This window comes from Dipodomys ordii, unplaced genomic scaffold, assembly GCF_000151885.1.
Source record: "Dipodomys ordii isolate 6190 unplaced genomic scaffold, Dord_2.0 Scaffold5, whole genome shotgun sequence".
In the NCBI taxonomy this organism is placed as follows: domain Eukaryota; kingdom Metazoa; phylum Chordata; class Mammalia; order Rodentia; family Heteromyidae; genus Dipodomys; species Dipodomys ordii.
In genome coordinates this window covers 1,729,376-1,746,809 of record NW_012267221.1, presented here as the reverse complement: position 1 = coordinate 1,746,809, position 17,434 = coordinate 1,729,376, and positions in this window count along the sequence as shown.

The window sequence follows — 17,434 nt, the reverse complement described above, 5'->3', positions numbered from 1 at the left end:
TGAACTATTTTTTTTTTTTTTGGCCAGTCGTGGGGCTTGAACTCAAGATTTGGGCACTGCCCCTGAGCTTTTTTTGCTCTAGACTAGAGCTCTACTACTTGAGTCACAGCTCCACTCCTAGCTTTTAGGTGATAAATTGGAGATAAGATCTTATGTACAGTTCCAGTGGCTTCAAACTGTGATCCCTGTATTTCAGCCTCCTGTATAGCTAGGATTACAGGAGCAAGACACTGGTACCCAGCTTCACTTAATTCTATAGACAACGGCTATCCTCTTCAAACGTGACAGTTTTATAACTTGCCAGCTGTTCTATATAGGTCACTTCTTTCTCCTTTTTTCTTAATTGGTAGAATTTCTAAGAAAATGTTGAAAACAGAGACAGGTTTTTCTTGTTTACAGCTTAAAATGGCATGTCTGTTGCTTTTAAAACATTTTAATTTTTGTAAGATACCTTTTATCATATTAAGAGATTTTTTCCTTTTTTTCCTAACTTGCTGAAAATTTCCCCCATAATTACTGTGATATTCTGTTGAACGTTTTGAATGTGTTTTAAAGTCACTATGTGTTTTCTGTTCTTTAATTTGCTTGATGAGGTAGATTATATTAGCAGCTTAAAAGCCAAAAACAAAAAGTCTACCTTCCTCACTAAATCATAGTTGATTTCCTAGGATAAAAAAATTTTTTATTATAAATATAAAAGTAGAGATGAAAAATTTCTCATCTTTCATTCTAACTTGCCATCTTAGTAGCCTTTACATCACTTTAAAAATATCATTATATATATTTATTGTACAGAAGGAGTTTCATGACAGAACATATGTACATATAGATATACATACATACATGGAATATATCTGAATCAAATTCTCCCTCTTCACCTTTCTCCTTCATTTTCCCTTCCTCCTTAAAAAAATTGAAAAGTATTTCATTGTCCTATTTTCTTACACCCACTTTAAGTAATTTTACCATATTCATACTCACCCACTATCTTTTTTGGCCCTCTCTATTCTGCCTTACATCGTTCCCCAACATAGCCTGTTTTACTTTACTGTGTTTCATTGTATATTAATTTTACAAAAGGGTTTCATCATGGTAATTCACACATGTATAGTAACCTTATCCAGAGATAACCTTATCCAGAGATAATCTCTTTTCAGGCTCTCCCTTTCATGGTCTCCTCTACTCTCATACTGTTCAACAGCTGTCAATGAGTTTCCTTATGCTATTGTTATATTAGATACACAATGATTTCCAGTATTATTTGTTCTCCATTATTCTTGCTTCTTTGCTTTCCTTTCATTCCTCCAAATAGTTCCATGTTCTATTTTAATATATTTTTTAAGAGTGATTTGAAGCATGTTGAATTCAAACCCTTTGTACATCTACTTAATGATAACCAAAAGTTAATAAAAACAAAACTAGAGTAATTTGAAGAAAAAACTTTAAAATATGGTATCATTAGTCAAGCAAGCACAATTCTAATGAATAATTATTGCAAAACAATGCAACAGTGTGAAAAATGCATAAAAATCCTTCATGAAAGCACTGTTATAATAAAAATATAATAAATACCTAAGTCATCAGTGATCTGTGGTTTTTGAACAAATTATGATACATCTATATAGTTGAAGAATATGCACTTATAAATTGCTATAGGAAGATGTTTAGAACATACTGTATATTTTAAAAGCTGATCATATGTTAATTGTCTTTCTGGCATCATTTCACTTTACTTGTATGTACTGAAGAAGTTTAACAGAATAAGTACAAAATTTTACTGTCATCACATACTGAATAACAATTTTTTTCTTTTTCTATATATTTCTGCCTTTCTATAAATAACATTTTGGTTTGGTAACAAAATAGAAAGCTAAAAAGGAAAGAATTCTAACACTATGCTGTTATCCATTTAATGGAAAAAACTGGCACTAGAAGAAATGATCTATAATGCTGTGTGTGTCTCCGTGTGTGTGTGTTCTCTTATATACACTCATATGTACATCTGGTATAGTATGCTCAGGGACAAATTTATGGTTGTCCATTATCTGAGCACAGATCTTATTTTGGATAATCATTTATCAAATTGGAGTCTGGGATAGTCCTTTTTCTAATTACTTGGTACTGATAATAATACAGACTAATGTTCCTACCTAAATCTGAGAATTCTATAAATTAAAACGGGACAAAGAAAATTGCCAGAAAATACATATGAAAGTTTCAGTCGAATTGAACACTGAAATTCAGTGAGGCCCAAGGGCAACAGAACTCAATGGCATGAAAAACTATAGTAGTAGCTTTGGGAGCAGAGTTCTCCTGTGAAATGATTTTGGCAAGCCTTTGTCTTCTATGGCGGCGGTGGCTCCTTCTTCTCCTCCTTCTCCTTCTCCTTCCTTCCTTCCTTCCTTGCTTCCTTGTTTCCTTCTTTCCTTCCTTCCTTCCCTCCTTGGTCCTCCTCCTCCTCCTCTTCTTCTTTTTCCTTCTTCCTTCTTCTTTCTTCCTTCCTTGGCCCATGCCCCACCTTCTGAATACCTATCTGCTTCCACATGTTTTATTTTGTTGAACTTTGACTTTACCTTTCTGCGAAATTACAATGATTTCTCCCTTAAATCTATTGTATTTCGGTTAATACATTTGTATATACTTGCTTACCACCCAATTTCCAAGTTTATAAATGAAATCTAGCTTCTACAAATAAGGGAAAACATGTATCTTTTGTCTCTCTGGGCATGACTTACTTCACTTAACATGATTGTTTCTACGTCTTTCCACTTCTTTACAAGTACACAATAAAGGGTCATACTTTCTTTTTCTTTTTCTTTTTGGTTGGTCATGGGGCTTGAACTCTGGGCCTGGGCACTGTCCCTGTGCTCTTCAGCTCAAGGCGAGCGCTCTACTGCTTGAGCCACAGCGCCACTTCCAAGGATCATACTTTCTAATGAATCAGTAAAATTCCATTGTGTGTGTGTGTGTGTGTGCACGCGCGTGCGCACGCACGTGTGTATATGTGTTTTTATATATACACATATACACACGCACACACACATACTATGTATATATATATATATATATATATATCACATTTCCTCAATCCATTCGTCCATTAAGGGGCACCAGCCACAATTCAAAACATACTAAAGACTTCAATGTAAGACTTAAAACCATGCAACTATTACAGGAAGGAGTAGGGAAAACATTAGGGCTCCTGAGCACATGTAGAAACTTTCTGAGTAAAGATCTAGAAACACAGTAAATCAAAGAAAGACTTGATAAATGGTACTGTATCAAAATAAAAAACTTCTGCAAGACAAATCACATAGCCAACAACCTAAAAAGACAGCCTACAGAATGGGAGAAGAATTTTTTGCCTGCTATACATTGGCAAGCTAATTAAGATTTAATAGTATGTTAAAGTTTCATATATTCCATATTAATTTCCAAAATCTTAAATATTTCCTTTATTTCATGATTCACATTACCTCTGTACCTTTAACTCACGCATACCTTCACTATTTTGAAAACTACTTGCCACTACAATAATAAAAGTCTATGAAAAAATCCAAAGGTTTTCTTTACAATATATGAGTTGCTAGAGGACTGCTGGAGAAATAACAGATAACTCATATATGGCCAACCAGCTTTTTGGCTAGTATTTTCATTTATTCTCGCTAAGCAAGAGCAATAGGAATAGGAACTATAATCATGTTTTCTAACCTTAACTTTCAAAGTTACTGTAATCTAGGCTTTACAATCATTATTTCATTCATGCTTCATGAGAACCTAATAAATTAAGTATTAACCTTTTTTTTTTTTTTTTGTCGGTGGTGGGGCTTGAACTCTGGGCTTGGGTGCTGTCCCTGCGCTATTCAGCTCAAGGTGAGCTACCGCTTGAGCCACAGCACCAATTCCTCAACACATTTTATAGAGAGAGAAATTGGAGTTTAAATATTCATCCACGGCCACAAAAATAGAATACAGATAGTCAGTCTATTTCCTAAATAACTCTCTTACATATAGAGACAGGTAGTATATCATATAGATTCGCAGCGCATCTAGACTGCCCTTTAATCCCAGCCATAAGAGAATATCCATTCATTCTTTCAAAATGTATTGAGCACTTATTATGCTGTAAGTACTATGTTAGGCTCTCTCACAGAAAACTTGTGATTTTAAAATTGTAACTAGAGATTGGCACATATAAACATTCTTCTCTAGAGTTTTAGGGTTGAGAAATAGTCTGAAAGTTTTCCTGTCCTGCATACTCATGAGTCATATATGTGCTTTTGTTTATCCAAAAACTACACAATTTTCTGAGGCAAGATTGATATTTTTGTTACCCCTTAGCAATGCCCAGCCTAATACTTTTATCATAATTAGTTTCTAATAAAAATTGCCAAAAAAGTCAGTCAATGTTGGCTCATGCCTATATAATCCTAGCTACTTGGGAGGCTGAGATCAGAGATTTATGGTTTAAAGTCAGCCTAGACAGAAATGTCTTCAAGATTCTTTATCTTCATCAGCAAAAAAACTGGAACTGGGGGAGTGGCTCAATTGATAGAGTACCAATCCAAGGCCCTGTTTTTAAGCCCTAATTATGAGCACAAAAATGTTGCCAAAAATTAACAGCACATATAAATGGAAGCAATTTCTGTTAGGTAAAATTAAAATAGAAATTTTACCTTTAAGTCTTCTGTCAATATAATTTATTTATTGATTTATTTTTTGGGTCCGGTTGTGGGGTCTGAACTCTGGACCTGGGCCCTGTCTCTCAGCTGTTCAGCTCAAGGCTAGCGCTCTACCACTTGAGCCACAGTGCTACTTCCGGCTTTTTTCTTTTTGTTTATGTGGTGCTGAAGAATCAAACCCAGGGCATCAGGCAGGCAAGGCAAGCGCTCTACCACTGAGCCACCTTCCCAGCCTCAATATAATTTTTTTAAAAGTACATAAAATGGCTCTACATTAAACATTTTACTTCTTGACAATTTTTAATAAAATTGTTAAATTTCATGGAAACAAATATACAGTCCAGGTGATAAATTTCATGCTGTATACAGAGTGTATTTGCTTTTCAAATATTATAACCTTAGGTAATGTTCATTTTGTAGCATGGCATTCTCCTACAATTTTTGTTAGTGTCTGTGATTGAACAAAGACAAAAAGATTCCATTTAAAAAGTACAAATAATAATGTTTTTGTTCTTCTCCAGAAGTATTAGTATGACTATGGAATGCATGAACATTTGCCTTTCTGAAAATCCAATCTTGATGGAATTATTTTATTTCCACATCTGACACTGCATTTTATTTCTTAGATAAAAATAAAATCAACCTGAAAGGACAGATTTTAATCTTCGATGTTATTTTGCCTTTTTTCTTAAGGAAAAGAGTATGTGGGAATTTATGCTGTGCATTAGAGAACAGAATCTGGCCCCAAGTTTACATGATTGATTGGTTTCTGTTTGAACAGGCATAAATGTGAATAGCAACTGTAATAAAGCTTACCAGAGAGAGGGAGAGAGTTAATGCAACCTTGACCATTTTACCCTTTCATCTTTGGCATTAAATTGCTTTCCAGAATAGCAAAATCCTATGTGGAGCTTAAATGGAACACAAAACAACATGGACACACATATTCATAACATAGTTCTGGTAGATAGGTCAGTCATAGATGTTAACTATTTACAGAAAAGCCCATTCAATGGCCAATATTTGAAATTACATGTTTGACCAAGATATAAATCATTTTTGAGCCACAAGGATCGAATCCAAAGGATAGAATAGCTTACTACATAGTGGTATACTTTTATAACATTGTATACTGAACACATACACCAAAGCTATTTATTTTACTTTCTGAGCCTTAGTCATCTCACTGAATATTCCAATTGGCTTTAAAGTAAAAAACTTCCTTAGTGCAATTTTTCTTTGATAGAGGCAAAGGAAAAAAAAAAAGCAAAGTAGTGTTGTAAGAGGCAACCTAAAAGATGCTTTTATTGGATCTTTTGAGTTCACTAAAAGCTGTGCACTCAGCCTCCCACCCTACCTTTTGATTGGGGCTATTCCAAGCTGAAGTCATCTGGTCCTCTAGGAAGAACAGCTTCTGGAATAAGCATCTTGTGACAGAGGGCAAACTACCCCTCAAATAAGCAATGCCATGTTCTTACAGTGTTAAAGAAAGCATCCGGATTCTCAGAAGACTACAAACTAACTTTTAAACAAGCAATTCCGCATGTTTATCATCTTAAACAAAATAGCCCAAACTCAGAGCTCACTGTGAGGCAACTTGTTCCAGTTTCATTCCAATGGCTATGTGGCAAACGTATCCAGAACACCCAGAGATGAAAGACTGAGCCAGTAGTAAACCAGGCCATATCTGTGGCTTCAGACTTTTTAAATTATATGTATACTTTTCTCATCCCAGCTCCCAAATTTCCCAATTTAACACAGGTTCAATGTCTATATGCCTCAAGAAGGCTAAAGGTCTACTAAAGTGTTGTCTTCCGTGGCTGCCATGTAATAATCTCTTTCTGTGTCCTTTACCATGTTAACATCTTCATTCAAAATATGAGGGTCAGTAGATAGACCTTTCATGGACTCCTGGACTTCGTGCCTGACATCTCAAAACTGGTTTCAGTATCTTCTGGCTGGCTTTTATGTCTACCCAGAATACCAGCTGCACAGTCTGCAATTAGTCTTTAACTATTTCTTCTGGGTTTATCCAGTCAAGCAGTTTCTCCTTCCATTGCATTAATACTGAAACTGGAATTCTGGGAGGCATCAATTTATCTTAATTTATTAATTTGTTTTACTGGTACCCAGGGTATCCTGGGTAATTCAAATAATAGCAAATGACTTACAGAGTAACTACAGTAATAAAGGGAAGTATCACTTAAGAGAAACAAGTAAATTATAGACCCTGTACCTATGATTTACACATATATTCAACATATAATACCAACTCTCTGAGGAACTATTGTTTCTTGGAGAAAGTAAAAAACAGAAAACTAAAGTAATAAAATAATGGGAAACAGAAACAGATATCTAGGTCTGAGCAACGACACTGATATAATGTATATTAGTATGAAGTAGATCCATTAAGTGAACAGGATCGTAACTTGTTAGGAAAAAAAAAAGCATACTCTTTAGTAGAAGATAACAAAGTCTGAAGAGGCTAAAGTATAACAATATCTGTATCCATACATTATAAGAATGTGAAGCAACAGGAGAATAGGTCTCAAAGGCAATAGAAAATGAAGCCAACAGAAGACTCTGAGATAACTCATAGAAGTATGTTAAAGCAGCCGTTATCAAAACTATAAAGGAAAAGACTACTGTAATTACTGTAAAAATTCAATGAGATAGAAAGAAGTAAATATAACTAAAAATGGTTAATGTAACTTAAAATGGTTAATGGCAAATTTTATATTATGCCTATTTTATCACAATAGTGCTTTTTAAAGAATCACAAATTATACAACTGAATGATATCACCATGAAAAATTCACTTAATGTCAAAAAAGATACAAAAGTTTATATGTTCATGTATGTTTATGTATATGTATGTCATGTATATACATACAAATATTTGCATGTGGACAGATTTCCAAACTGATCAAGTTAACACAGGCTACTCATGTTTCTAGTTAAAACAAATGATAAAATACTACAATTTTTTTCACATTTTTCCCTAGTGTGTTTCTTGCTTTAAAATCATGAGTATGTACCAGTATGAACTCCAGAAAGTAATGTGCTGATTGTTTGAACCAATGCCTGTTTAATTCTGTGGTTCCCTCCTCTTTGCTCTCAGTGTAGATTTTACATTTTTATTTTTATTACAAAGTTAAGCAACACTTTGTAAAGAGAAAGTGCCTTACATAAAGCAGTAAAACTTTACAGTAAGGAAAGTAAAGTTTAACAAAGGTAGAACAAGTTTACTTGGAAATGTATTTTCCTGCTCTTAAGTTACTTTTAAACTACACAGCGAAGAAAAAAAAATCATGGTTGCTTTTATTTTGCTTTTCTGAAACCAGAACTAGTTAAGTTTCCTTTAGGAATTTGTTTCTTTCATTCCTCCTGGGACTCTAATCAATAAGGTTCCATCCTCTGAGACTCATCACAGTGAGACTTGCCTAATGGATGAGTTTTTTTTTGTGTGTTTCTTTTTAAGCTACAGCAGTGTTTCTTCCAAGCAACTAGTACCTATGTCCTATTATTACTATTTATTAATAAGCAGTAGCTACACTGAAAGCAACTGTGTTCAGGAAAGGAACCATCTGGTAACAAAGAGCAATAATTAACATTTTGACCTAAGTCTTTAGTTATTATATCAGATGTTTTTAAGGAGTATTTTTAAATTGAAGATCTAAGATAAGACACGTTTTCCTGTGTTCACAAGACAGTTTCCTTCTGAATAGTTTTGTACACTGGAATTCCTATTTTATACTGCTCAGTTGGTTTATAAATGGTATCAGAAATGATTAAGAACATGAATAGAAAAAAATGATGCCATTTTATTCCTCCATAATATGATGATATAGGGACTATCCAATCTAGTGTAGTATTTTTGTTTAAATCCATGCACGTCTTTGAACAAGCAAAGTTTTCAAAATATATGGATGAATAAATACAAAGGATAGACAATCAATTATTTAGAAACACAGCATATTAGAATTGAAAAGAACCTGAAATGTTTCCTAATCCTTAACAATTCCATACATAAGCCTTAATACCCATAAATCACTACCATTATCACTACTGCTGAATTCATAATCATCGCTGTCCTACTGTAGCAACCGGTTATTCAGTTTTACTGACAAAACCCTGTTTATAAATCTTCTACCTAACAAATTAGTCCATTCTACTTTCACACATATCTTTGGCCTTAGAATGTGGATACTGGAGAGCAAAAGTATAATCCAAACATATTCCCCAGGTATTTTTTTTTACCAGCAATACAGGGTATTTACTATTGTAAAAACAGGTTACTGAAACTCTTCATACAAGTTAGTCCCTATTATTTATTTCTCCAAATATCTTTTTTTTTTTTTTCCCGGTCATGGGGCTTGAACTCTGGGCCTGGGTGCTGTCCTTCAGCTCTTTAGCTCAAGGTAAGCACTCTACCACTTAAGCTACAGCGCCACTTCCGGTTTTCTGGTGGTTTATTGGAGATAGGAGTCTCACAGTCTTTCCTGCCTGGGCTGGTTTTGAACCATGATCCTCAGATCTCAGCCTCCTGAGTAGCTAGGATTACAGGCGTGAGCCACCAGTGCCCGGCTTCTCCAAATATCTTAATTTAAATTTAAAGTGTAGTAAGTTCAGATCATTATGTCTCTTAGTAATTATTTTATTTCTACTTGTTATGAAGCACAATTATTCCAAAGGTCACTACTCATATATGAATCACTTCTAAAGATTTTGGTTCAGTGCATTAACTTACATAGTCACACGTCTAGTAACAGGGACAACTGAGAATCAACACTATAAATAGGGACAAAATATCTGTACTTTAAAAGGCTCCCCAAGCAAGAAGCTGAGTCTGGGTAGAGAATCACTGCTCTAGTAGTTTAATACAAGGCTTAGAAAATCAGTCCTCATTCTAATGTATCTAGTCAACTAATATATATTTAATAATGTGTCCTAAAATTTCCCTGCCCATTAATTTCAACCTTCCTTTGAAAGATTTGGTTTATAAAAAAATAAACTAAACATTGGCTCCAAAGAAATGTACTCATTGCTTGACTTACGAAACTGTAACCCCTTTGTGTACATCACTTTTATAATGACAACTATAAACTAAGGTTTATAGTTCTATAGAGTACTAAAAAATCCTGGGAAATAAAGAAGATAACTGCCAATATCTAGGTAGCGAACCATCCAGTTTTCATCTTTGCTTACTTTTTATATCAAATGTAAGGAAATATTTAACATGATAGGTGCATAACAGAGTTGGCCTAAGAATTACCTCATTTTTCAAGAGCTTTCCTACTGAATGCTCTCTCAAGCAGATGGGCTTCAGATACCATCTTTCTATTGGTTCCAAAGTATTTATTGAATGTCTACTATATACCAAGAATAATTTGAAGCAGGAAAACATGTTTTGGAAATTTTATGTACTTCATTGAAGAGCATAAAATCATAAGGCCCTGACAGCAGGGCTTTATAGTGGTACTCACTTTCCTTTCAGGAGCTCAAACAGAAGAAAATATACATAAAATTATTTTCTTGAAGTGCTCAAACAAGATTGCATATTTGTTATAAGCTTAACCATGCAGAAAGACTAAGAAAATTACTTACAGATATACAAATTCAACTCCTAACAACCACGTATCTATGAAAGTGACCATATTTGGAAATCTTGTACAATTTTTGCATGTGTAATTGCTGAAGTTAAGATGATATACTGAATTATGGCCCTCATACATTCTGACTTGTGTCCTTACAAGGAGAATAAACATGTATACACATAGAAGAATGAGACATAGGAGAGATTTAGAGATTGAAAATGATTTGTCTATAAACTACAGGATGCCCAAGAATGTCAACACTGAAATCTGACAGAAAGACTTCCCTATAAGCTTAAAGAACATAGTCTTACTGACACTTACTTGTGGATGTATAACCTGTAGAACTGTGAAAACAGTTCCTGTTTTAGTTCAAGTTTGTAGTAATTTGTTACAGCAATGTAAGAAACTAATACAGAAGAAAAACTTGCCTTTTTTACTTAATTTTTCAAGTAGAAATACCAACTTAATGTTCAGGCTAAATAAAATCTAATTAGTGCATACGTAAAAATATTACTTAATAAGATTATTCAAATCATTATGCCCTAAATAATTTTTTAAATAATAGTGGCAAATATAAAGTTCAGATTTCAGTGACTGTGAAATCCCTAAGATTTCTAATAAAATTTGTAATGTACATGAAACTCAGTTTAACAAAAATAATTAATAATGTTTCTTTTTTTTTTTTGGGTCCGGTTGTGGGGCCTGAACTCTGGGCCTGGGCGTTGTCCCTCAGTTTCAGCTCAGGGCTAGCGCTCTACCACTTGAGCCACCGTGCCACTTCCGGCTTTTTTCTTTTTGCTTATGTGGTGCTAAGGGATCGAACCCAGGGCCTCATGCATGCAAGGCAAGTGCTCTACCACTGAGCCACCTTCCCAGCCCACTTAATAATGTTTCTTAATGGCAATGTCTAGACAAATAACATTTGTTATTTATGTTGAGCTGTCATTGAATTCTTCTGCTCAAGGTGAGTATCCTGCCAGCTGACAGCTCTACTTTGGGCTTTCTGGTCGTTAATTGGAGATAGAGTCTCACACTTTCCTGGCTGGTCTGGCTTTGAACTGTAATCCTCAGATCTCATCCTCGAGTAGCCAGGATTATAGATGAGCCACTAATGCCTGGCACTTTATTTATTTATTGCCAGTTGTGAGGCTTGAACTCTGGGCTTATGCGCTGTTCCTCAGCTCTTCAGCTCAAGGCTAGCGCTCTACCACTTGAGCTACAGCGCCACTTCCACATTTCCTTATTTTTAAACATGAATTTTAAGCTTCTTTTTCGAGACACTCTAATGTGAAAAGGTTTGGTAGCAGTACAAGAGACACATAATGTACATTATATGATATTTAGCATTAATATATAGGATTAATATATCAGAATTGAGTTTACCATTTTCAATTACTTTATAAAAGTAGAATATGATATTATCTATTGGTTGAATTATATATTAGGCAACTAAGTGCACAGTACCTATGGTTTTTATTTATAATATCTAACCCATTTAAATATTCATATTATTAACACCTACATTTTATTTATTTATTTAGTGCAATTACTGGGGTTGGAACCCAGGGCATTTTGCTCAAGGTTCAAGGTTCAATTCTACTATTTAAGCCATACCGCCACTTCAGGCTTCTGTCCAGGCTGGTTGAAAATCTAGATCCTCTTATCTCTGCATCTATAGTAGTTAAGATGACAAGCAGGAACCACCAGCACACAGAAACCCACAGTTTAATGATAACAGGTATTGGGATCAAGAAGACTGTGAAATTTGTCCAAGGTCACAGAGCTGGTGAATAGTATAGTTAATCAGTCTTAATCTGTCCTGTGAATTTATATTCAGAGATATTAAGTTTATTGCTACCTTTTTTACTTTCTACCTCCTAAAAGTTTTTACTGATATAAATCAGAAACAATCCTAAAATGACAAGAAATTAATAGTCAGCCAGCATTTCTGATTAGAATTATGTCTCTGTGGCTTATTAATGACATAATTAAAAATAAATGAACAGAAATGCGGGGACAAAAGGTGAACAAATACAGCAGTGGTACTCACTAGACACTATGTTGAAAATGAACTATACAAGTTGTTGGTGGGGGTGGAAGGGAAAAGCTGGGAGAGAACAAGAAAAGGGATGATATTATCCAAAAAAAAATATACTCTTTACCTTACTTATGTAACTGTAATGCCTTTGTATGTCAATTTTATAGTAACAATAAAAAATTATATAAAAAAACTAAAACATAAATGAAGTTAATGAAGTTGGATTCTTAACAAATGTGAAAGAAATATAAAGTTATTGGATATAGATATTTATTGAGTAACTGAACTCCCAAATAAGGAATGTACATAACTGACAGGCTGGGAATATGGCTTAATGGTTGAATGCTTTCCTAGTGTGCACGAAGACCTGAATTCAATTCCTTAGTACCACATAAACAGAAAAAGCCAAAAGTAGTACAGTGGCTCAAGTGGTAGAGTGCTAGCCTTGAGCAAAAGTAGTTCAGGGACAGTACTCAGGCCCTGAGTTCAACCCCCAGGACTGGCAAAAAATAAAATAAAATAAAATATCACAGGCAGAAATTTGCTATTAGGTAGCTTATGGAAATACATGGTTTATAGTAACTTGTTATTTATTAAGAAAGTCAAATTTTAGTATTAAAATAGCAAAGTGATTATATCAAACTATGAAAAGATATGAATAATTTAAAAAGTATAATTTTAGGAAAAGAAGTTTTATAAACAGTTAGTGAATGTATGGGATGGTAGCGGAAAAAAAAGGAGAAGGTAACAATGCTTGATAGGAAATGTACTCATTACCTTGCTCATGTAAGTGTAACCCCTCTGTATAGTATGTTTACAATAAAAAAGTATTAAAAAAAAGAAAGACTGTCTTATTGGAGAGAGTTAATTTTCCAAATTGGATCTCTGAAGCAAGCAATAGGATCAATTTCTTAGAAGATACCTACAATTGAAGGCGTAAATTACTAACAGTTCAGGAAGACTGAGGTGTGTCTGTGCCAGAAGGCAGCTGGTGAGTAACCACTTTTTGGTTTCAGAAAGCCAGTGACTGCATAACCATGCTATTGTTACCACCAGGAGGGAAGCTGCTTTTTCCTTGGTGTTCAGGACTTGCTGTCCAAAATGTTGGAGAATAAATTGAATGTAATTAGATTAAATTTTCTCCACAGAGAAGCAAGAATTAATTCTTTTTCTAGAAAGAAAACTCAGCTTTTTAAACATTTATAGTCTCCTTTACTTACAAAAAGTATTCCTCTATGTATGACTTAAATAGTAGACATTTTTGCTACATGACCTCAGGCCTGTGAGTTGAATTAGACGAGAAAATTCTAAGATTATCTACAGCTCTATAATTATATGAAATCTTTTGAAAAATTCAATTTTATTGCATCTTACTTAAAATTTTAAGAGATTATTATTTCAGTTCATTTTCATCTATTTAAGTCTGTTTTTCATGAATGTGGAAAAGGTAGCAGATTATGGATTTCTTTTAAATATAGTAAATTTCTTTCTAAGCAGATATTTCCTTCAAAGGGTAATGTAATTAATTTCAATTTTCAGGATGGTGCTCTGGTCTGCAATGCTTGTCTAACTACTCATCAGGATGCAACAGAAGCTGTCATGAAATTAGCTAAAACTTCAATGAAATCTTTTGATATAGCAGTCTCACAAAATATAAAGCTTTATAAAGCATGAAAAGATTTTGGAGCATTTCATAATTTTTATTATAGACTTAAAACAGTTGGAATGACGTAAGCTAAAAAATATAGCACAATAAATGGCATAGATAATCCTAAAATACATATAAAACTAATCTCCCAGTGTATTTAATATTTGTTAACCTATGACATAGATGTCCAAGATAGACTCAAAAAGACCTGTTTTCAAATATGGGTACTTAATTTGTTACTAAAATGCTTATTTTTTTATTTGGAGATTTAATAATGTCTTATTAGCAGTGCTAAAGAAAGAAACATCTATGCATATATAAATTTCTGTTAAAGACAACTACTTTTCATTGAAGCAGAGGAAAATGTACTTAATTTTACAGTTAATAATAGAATAGAGGATAGCACAAATATTTCATTGCTTGCCTCCAAAAAATTGTTGACATTCTCTGTGGCCATCTGCCAAGGTGGTCATTCCTCTCTGTTAGAGATGTATCAGGATACTGTGGACTGATGAAGAAAAATATTCTGTGCTCTTGGTCCTGTTAAAAAGGAAAGAGTGGGTAAATTTACTAATTTTGGACAGATATCTTGTGTGTTTTAAAATTCATATACAAAGAAAATTTCAGATTTTTATCACGTCTTATTTAGAATCTAATACAAATTACTTACTAATTTTATGCCTGTGGAGAAAGCCCCATTTCAGGATACTTGGCAGACCAGAAATAATAAGGTCCAAGTGGGATGAGGAAGTGACCGAAGGCCAGGTAGATGATAGATATGAGAATGGAGAACTCACATTGTTCCCAAGCTTGCAAAATTTAAACCACAGTGTGAGAAAGAGGCAGCCTATTTGGGGAGACTTCGAAGGTGTATTTCCTTTTCTGATCAGGACTTTCAGTAATACAGTACTTAAATGGAGAGGCAATTTTGAGTCTCTGACCTGGGCAACTGCTTGATGAGACCCTGAGCTTTCCTCCTCTCCAATATCTGGAACCTATTGCCCTTGGAGGTGAAAGATCTACTCCTAAAATTTGGGTCTCTGGCCAAGGTAACATTTTGGTAACACCCAAAAATTAGAGGGAAGAAGTTTACTCTCTTAAAAGTTGCAAGCTGCAGAAGGCCCTGCTTCCATACTTTCCAAATTCTCCTTGGACTTTGTTCTGGGAAGGCTTATTCCTTCCCTGTGGAAGGAGTCTTGATACTTGGTATTGAGTCCTCCTTGCCTTTTGTTCCTAGTCCCCCATACTTACCTGGTTTGGTTAGGTCTGGCCATGTCTGTACACCCTGACTTCATGTTTTGAGGCCCTTCAACTTTGAGGGCTACACTCTGGGGATCCTTTCATCTTTGAAAGTTTCACTTAGATTTTGGGGTTACTGGCTGACAGGACATGGCATCAAAGACAACATTCTGCCATCCTGTCCCTAGCAGATATTTAAGTCCCCTTTTTCCCCAGTGGGACAAATCAAGGAGACTTAGGATGCAAGAACTGGTCCCCTACCCCCAACATGGGACAAGACATAGCATCAGTCTCCAACACTGGGCTAAATTTGATCGTCAAAAGCCTAAAGAACGACTCAGTCATATGGCATGGCTGGTTTACATACTGCCAGACTGAATAGTCTGGCTTCAAATAGCTTTCTTAACAAAACAGTTACAACTTGATATCTAGTGTAACTCCTCCAAATGGACCCGGGTCCGTATATCCAGTCTTCCAGTCTCTCTCTCAGGATGGGGTCTACCAGGAGTGTTGTTAAATGTGACTGGCCTATTCCCCGAAACTGAAGATTCTCTTGATAGTCTAGATGGTTCTTAACTCTCTTCCTCAATAGCAAGGTCTAAATCCATCTCTAACCTCCCTTCTTCCATTGCTCAGAGACCCCTTCCCAGAGATCCCTTCTTTCTCCCAACTTTCCAAAGGAATTTTCCCTTCCTTTAAGCCCTTCTTCTCCCAGTTGACTATAGCCATCTGCCTCTCTACATGAAGATAATTCTCAATTTCTATTCCTTTTGGTTAGCATGTATTCTTTCCTAGATAAGATCTCAGCCAGGCTCTTTCAGCCTAGGCCCCTCCAGTTTATTAAGGAATTAAAAACCCTAACAGTGCCCTTTGATTTTTCCTGGCATGACATTTGGGATGTCTTAAACATTTGTTGTACCCATGAAAAAAGATACTGAATTTGGTCACTAGCTAAGGCCTAGGCTCATACTTGAAACCCTTGGAAGAGATGCTCTCCCCAGAGGGAACCCAAAATGGGATTACCAAGGAGGATTATGTAAGGCAGAGATTAAAAAAAAAATCAGATGATCCCTTGAATCTTAGAGGGCATGCATAGGGCCGTAATTAAATCTGTTAAACTCAAGATCCCAATGAAAATCCAGCCCTCCAGTCTAGGGAGGCCTTATGCAAATACATTACCCTAATCTCTGAGCTACAAGTTGGTTGGCCTAGCAGTTCTTGCTGTATTTTATCAGCCAATCCTTGTGAAACATTAGACAAAAGCTCAGGAAATTAAAACAAGCCCCTCCCCCCAACTGTTTTTCTAGCTTTACTAAAAATAGCTTTAAAGGTCTCAAAAACAGAAGGAGGCATTGAGGAAAGAAAAAAGGCTACCTGCTGAGGACTTAGCCCAGTAGTTGCCAACTCTATTCATCAGGAGTGTTCAGGCTGTATGTATTCACCCTAGTCAGGAGAAACCTCCTGCAACTTGACTTATGGGGTTCAGGGGTACCCATGTTCTTCATCCAGCAATCCTTAAATGTTGCAAGAGATAAAAATTACCTTCTTGACAGATATGAAAACTTCATATGCTGCTTTAATTACCATCTTTTACGCATATTTTTTCAGTCCTGGATCCTTCTTAATGGACATCTCCTGATGGAGCTGTTTTACTCTTCAGCTTGTCTTACTCACTCTTTCCTGATACTGCCTTACTGTCTGATCTCATTCCTGAGCAGAGACATTTTATCCAAACTAGAAACTAGCTTTAAAGTCCATGGCACAGATATTACAGGGTTCAACTTTTAACTACTCCTACAACAATAAAATTTTCAAGTATCTTCAGGGTTGATACCTCCAAAATGAAAACAAGGCCTCCAATCATCATCTTCTAGCTACTGCTATGAAGCTATGGGAGATTTTCCTTTGAATCACTCTTGTCCATAGTTACAAATGATGTTACAACATAGCTTCTACCCCCATACAATTCCAAGTGTGTCTTAGTCCCCTAAACCTAGCTTTCACAATTTCATTCAGCTATTCAATTAGATCCCACAGTGTTCCAAGGGCCAACCTACAGCCATGTGCTTAGGCAACAAATACAATAGTCAAGACACTTCTGTGACCTGACTTAGCCGGAAACATTTACAAGAAGATAAGACCTTTGCCCCACTAAAGTCAGGTTTGGTTTTGTTGGGTGTCTGTGTATGTAAAAGAAACCTCACTTAAGATTACGTGATAGACAGAGAAA